This window comes from Pseudophryne corroboree, unplaced genomic scaffold, assembly GCF_028390025.1.
Source record: "Pseudophryne corroboree isolate aPseCor3 unplaced genomic scaffold, aPseCor3.hap2 scaffold_1416, whole genome shotgun sequence".
Taxonomy (NCBI): Eukaryota; Metazoa; Chordata; class Amphibia; order Anura; family Myobatrachidae; genus Pseudophryne; species Pseudophryne corroboree.
This window is the reverse complement of record NW_026968042.1, coordinates 108,534-114,483: the sequence shown is the minus strand read 5'-3', so window position 1 is coordinate 114,483 and position 5,950 is coordinate 108,534. Positions and strand designations below refer to the sequence as shown.

At 47.2% G+C, this 5,950-nt stretch overlaps 1 pseudogene; it reads left to right on the top strand.

The window, feature by feature from the left end:
* Nucleotides 1-3,001: 3,001 nt before the first annotated feature.
* LOC134995861 (5S ribosomal RNA) lies at nucleotides 3,002-3,120 on the top strand (annotated as a pseudogene).
* The last annotated feature ends 2,830 nt before the right edge of the window (nucleotides 3,121-5,950 follow it).

Below are 5,950 nucleotides of genomic sequence, written 5' to 3'. Positions count from 1 at the left end.
GCGGAAAATCATGTGATAGCACTATCAGCAGTGTTCATTCCGGGAGTGGACAACTGGGAAGCAGACTTCCTCAGCAGACACGACCTCCACCCGGGGGAGTGGGGACTTCACCCAGAAGTCTACCAAGTGATTGTAAACCGTTGGGAAAAACCAAAGGTGGACATGATGGCGTCCCGTCTCAACAAAAAACTGGACAGATATTGCGCCAGGTCAAGGGACCCTCAGGCAATAGCGGTGGACGCTCTGGTAACACCGTGGGTGTACGAGTCGGTGTATGTGTTCCCTCCTCTGCCTCTCATACCCAAAGTACTGAGAATCATAAGAAGGAGAGGAGTAAGAACTATACTCGTGGCTCCGGATTGGCCAAGAAGAACTTGGTACCCGGAACTGCAAGAGATGCTCACGGAGGACCCGTGGCCTCTACCTCTAAGAAAGGACCTGCTCCAGCAGGGACCTTGTCTGTTCCAAGACTTACCGCGGCTGCGTTTGACGGAATGGCGGTTGAACGTCGGATCCTGAAGGAAAAAGGCATTCCAGATGAAGTCATCCCTACCCTGATCAAAGCCAGGAAGGATGTAACCGCAAAACATTATCACCGCACTTGGCGGAAATATGTTGCGTGGTGTGAGGCCAAGAAGGCCCCTACAGAGGAATTTCAACTGGGTCGTTTCCTACATTTCCTGCAAGCAGGACTTTCTATGGGCCTAAAATTAGGATCCATTAAGGTTCAAATTTCGGCCCTGTCGATCTTCTTCCAGAAAGAACTGGCTTCAGTGCCTGAAGTTCAGACGTTTGTCAAGGGGGTACTGCATATACAGCCTCCTTTTGTGCCTCCAGTGGCACCTTGGGATCTCAATGTAGTTTTAGGGTTCCTAAAATCACATTGGTTTGAACCACTCACCACTGTGGAATTAAGATATCTCACATGGAAGGTGGTCATGCTGTTAGCCCTGGCGTCAGCCAGGCGTGTCTCAGAATTGGCGGTTTTATCATATAAAAGCCCTTACCTAATTTTTCATTCAGACAGGGCAGAATTGAGGACTCGTCCTCAATTTCTCCCTAAGGTGGTTTCAGCGTTTCACATGAACCAGCCTATTGTGGTACCTGCGGCTACTAGGGACTTGGAGGACTCCAAGTTGCTTGACGTAGTCAGGGCCCTGAAAATATATGTTTCCAGGACGGCTGGAGTCAGAAAATCTGACTCGCTGTTTATCCTGTATGCACCCAACAAGCTGGGTGCTCCTGCTTCTAAGCAGACGATTGCTCGTTGGATTTGTAGTACAATTCAGCTTGCACATTCTGTGGCAGGCCTGCCACAGCCAAAATCTGTTAAAGCCCATTCCACAAGGAAAGTGGGCTCATCTTGGGCGGCTGCCCGAGGGGTCTCGGCTTTACAACTTTGCCGAGCTGCTACTTGGTCAGGGGCAAACACGTTTGCTAAATTTTACAAATTTGATACCCTGGCTGAGGAGGACCTGGAGTTCTCTCATTCGGTGCTGCAGAGTCATCCGCACTCTCCCGCCCGTTTGGGAGCTTTGGTATAATCCACATGGTCCTTACGGAGTTCCCAGCATCCACTAGGACGTCAGAGAAAATAAGAATTTACTTACCGATAATTCTATTTCTCGTAGTCCGTAGTGGATGCTGGGCGCCCATCCCAAGTGCGGATTGTCTGCAATGCTTGTACATAGTTATTGTTACAAAAAAATCGGGTTATTATTGTTGTGAGCCATCTTTTCAGAGGCTCCTCTGTTATCATGCTGTTAACTGGGTTCAGATCACAGGTTGTACAGTGTGATTGGTGTGGCTGGTATGAGTCTTACCCGGGATTCAATATCCTTCCTTATTGTGTACGCTCGTCCGGGCACAGTATCCTAACTGAGTCTTGGAGGAGGGTCATAGGGGGAGGAGCCAGTGCACACCACCTAGTCCTAAAGCTTTTACTTTTGTGCCCAGTCTCCTGCGGAGCCGCTATTCCCCATGGTCCTTACGGCATCCACTACGGACTACGAGAAATAGAATTATCGGTAAGTAAATTCTTATTTTTGCTGGGTTTGAGGAGCAAGTATATGTTTAGCAACACCAATTATAGGTGTATTATCATTCACTCCGCCACCCGTGGTACTTAGCTGTCAATCTTTTGCTTGATAATTACTTAAGCTGCTTTCATGTTCCATACACATAAGTTAGCAGCAATCCGTTCTGTGAAGCATATAACAACTTACCATAGGTGCTATCTATGACTTACCGCACTATTACCTGTGGCATTTAGCCATTAACGTTTGCCTGTAAATTATTTAGGCTGTTTTGTATGTTCAAAAAATGTAATCTGAGTATATACCTATAACATAGTGCAGAGCAGTGGTAGCTGCAACGAGGTGTGTTCTTTTCTTTTAAAAAAATTACATCTGGCTTCTAAGTATCAATTTATGTCAAATTCATGGCAACCATTGTATTTTGTTATATCAGCTGCTGGTATGCGAGTGTTTATGGTTGCATTGTTCAACTAATTGCAGCAAATATACATTTTTTTGAAGCACATCTATTTATCCTTTTTTTGGGCTATTTTAGCTAATTTTTCCACCTTCGATACAAATTAAGTATCACACCTGACAATTAAGCTTGGATAATTTCTTTATTAATGTTGGTGCATTAGAAAATATTATTCAATCAATGTTTTCCTGACGGGCAGATTCAATCTGCAATAACAGACACTTGGTTCATTTGAATTCTGTGTTTGCGTTTCATACATGCCTTAAATTATAATAGGCTATCTGTCTTGCTTTGCCTCACGCCACGAACAGAAATAACAGAGGCTCATGTTATCAACCCTTGCTGACCATATGATTTAACCTCTGCATACCCATGTGTCTGGGTCGCTAAATTGGTGCAATGATGGTCAACAAAATTATCTAATAAGGAGGAATGCAATTGGCTAAACTGGCACAATAACACACATCCCTTACATAACAGCTGCACTCACTGCCCCTTTCCACACGTTACCTACTACCATACCACACTGGGTATGCCCAACCCCGTCTGACCTTGGAGGCAATACAGTGTTGGGCCTGGTCAGTACTTCAGTGGGAGACCACTTAGGAATACCAGGTGTTGTAGGTCTCCAGTGGAATTTAATTGGTGATTGCACTGAATCCACGGTGGGATGGGCATTTGCTTGCTAGACACTGAATTATCACAGTAACAATCCATCTAATATATTCGCAGACCTTATTCTATGTATGGCTTAGATAGTTTAAAGCCATCTTATCATTAAATTGGGTATCTTGTGTTTTTCATTAATTTTTTCTTAGTAATTTCAATTAGTGTATCTAGCCTTTTATCATATACAAATTATTAAAAGTTATGTTTTAATTACTTCATCATTACATCATTTTTCATACAGACATCATATCTGCAAGTAACTCTCCGGGAATGAGTGCTCCCAACCAAGGTCATTTTTTCTTCTCTCTTTAATTAGGGATAGATACAATGCAGTCACACAGCCCGGAACACCTGCACTCACATGTAAGGGATAGATACAATGCAGTCACACAGCCCGGAACACCTGCACTCACATGTAAGGGATAGATACAATGCAGTCACACAGCCCGGAACACCTGCACTCACATGTAAGGGATAGATACAATGCAGTCACACAGCCCGGAACACCTGCACTCACATGTAAGGGATAGATACAATGCAGTCACACAGCCCGGAACACCTGCACTCACATGTAAGGGATAGATACAATGCCGTCACACAGCCCGGAACACCTGCACTCACATGTAAGGGATAGATACAGTGCAGTCACACAGCCCGGAACACCTGTACTCACATGTAAGGGCCAGATACAATGCAGTCACACAGCCCGGAACACCTGCACTCACATGTAAGGGATAGATACAATGCAGTCACACAGCCCGGAACACCTGCACTCACATGTAAGGGATAGATACAATGCAGTCACACAGCCCGGAACACCTGCACTCACATGTAAGGGATAGATACAATGCAGTCACACAGCCCGGAACACCTGCACTCACATGTAAGGGATAGATACAATGCAGTCACACAGCCCGGAACACCTGCACTCACATGTAAGGGATAGATACAATGCAGTCACACAGCCCGGAACACCTGCACTCACATGTAAGGGATAGATACAATGCCGTCACACAGCCCGGAACACCTGCACTCACATGTAAGGGATAGATACAATGCAGTCACACAGCCCGGAACACCTGTACTCACATGTAAGGGCCAGATACAATGCAGTCACACAGCCCGGAACACCTGCACTCACATGTAAGGGATAGATACAATGCAGTCACACGCCTGCACTCACATGTAAGGGACAGATACAATGCAGTCACACAGCCCGGAACACCTGTACTCACATGTAAGGGATAGATACAATGCAGTCACACAGCCCGGAACATCTGTACTCACATGTAAGGGCCAGATACAATGCAGTCACACAGCCCGGAACACCTGCACTCACATGTAGGGGATAGATACAATGCAGTCACACAGCCCGGAACACCTGCACTCACATGTAAGGGACAGATACAATGCAGTCACACAGCCCGGAACACCTGCACTCACATGTATGGGATAGATACAATGCAGTCACACAGCCCGGAACACCTGCACTCACATGTAAGGGATAGATACAATGCAGTCACACGCCTGCACTCACATGTAAGGGACAGATACAATGCAGTCACACAGCCCGGAACACCTGTACTCACATGTAAGGGATAGATACAATGCAGTCACACAGCCCGGAACACCTGCACTCACATGTATGGGATAGATACAATGCAGTCACACAGCCCGGAACACCTGCACTCACATGTAAGGGATAGATACAATGCAGTCACACGCCTGCACTCACATGTAAGGGACAGATACAATGCAGTCACACAGCCCGGAACACCTGTACTCACATGTAAGGGATAGATACAATGCAGTCACACAGCCCGGAACATCTGTACTCACATGTAAGGGATAGATACAATGCAGTCACACAGCCCGGAACACCTGTACTCACATGTAAGGGATAGATACAATGCAGTCACACAGACCAGAACACCTGCACTCACATGTAAGAGATAGATACAATGCAGTCACACAGCCCGGAACACCTGTACTCACATGTAAGGGATAGATACAATGCAGTCACACAGCCCGGAACACCTGCACTCACATGTAAGAGACAGATACAATGCAGTCACACAGCAGAGCTAGCACCAGTCACACACAATGTAAGTACATAACAATTGCAATGGGCACTGAAGTCATCTACTCACACCACATTGGTAGGTAGGACTAGTGCATGTATAACCTGGCCACTTCTGGAGACAGAACCCAGCATTCCCAGAGCCTGGCATCACACTCATTCCCATTGGAATGTCCCTCAGAGACTCTTATAAGAGAAGCATGTGGGGGAGTGGCAGCCGAGAGGGAAACCCAGCTGTGGAATCTGGCTCTGGGAGAGGACCTACCTCCCCTGGCTGACATCACCCACCAGGCACCCTGGCCTCCATTATCCTATATATATATTATATGCATGCCCTGGTGGTCTAGTGTAACCCGTAGCAGCAGCCAGGGATCACATTAGAGCCTGCGGAAGCATGGACTGCATGTATTGTGGGTCCCACGAGCCGGAGAATGCCTTAACTGTCCTCCGGGTGCAGTCCGGGGCACTGGACGCTGTACTAGCGCGGCGATCAGGAAGTAACCACGCCGGAATCATCAGTTTCTTAGCCTCACTGACGTTGCGGCACCAGCGGGGGATTGTTGGAGCAGCAGCGGTGGCGCTCAGAGAGACTCCCAGCGCTGCTCATTCATTCCTCTCCGCTGTGTGACCGGTGCTCCGGCTTCTACCAGCACCATCACTAAAACTGCCCACTGGCCAGGGGCGGGGTACATGGGGAGGAGGTCCAGG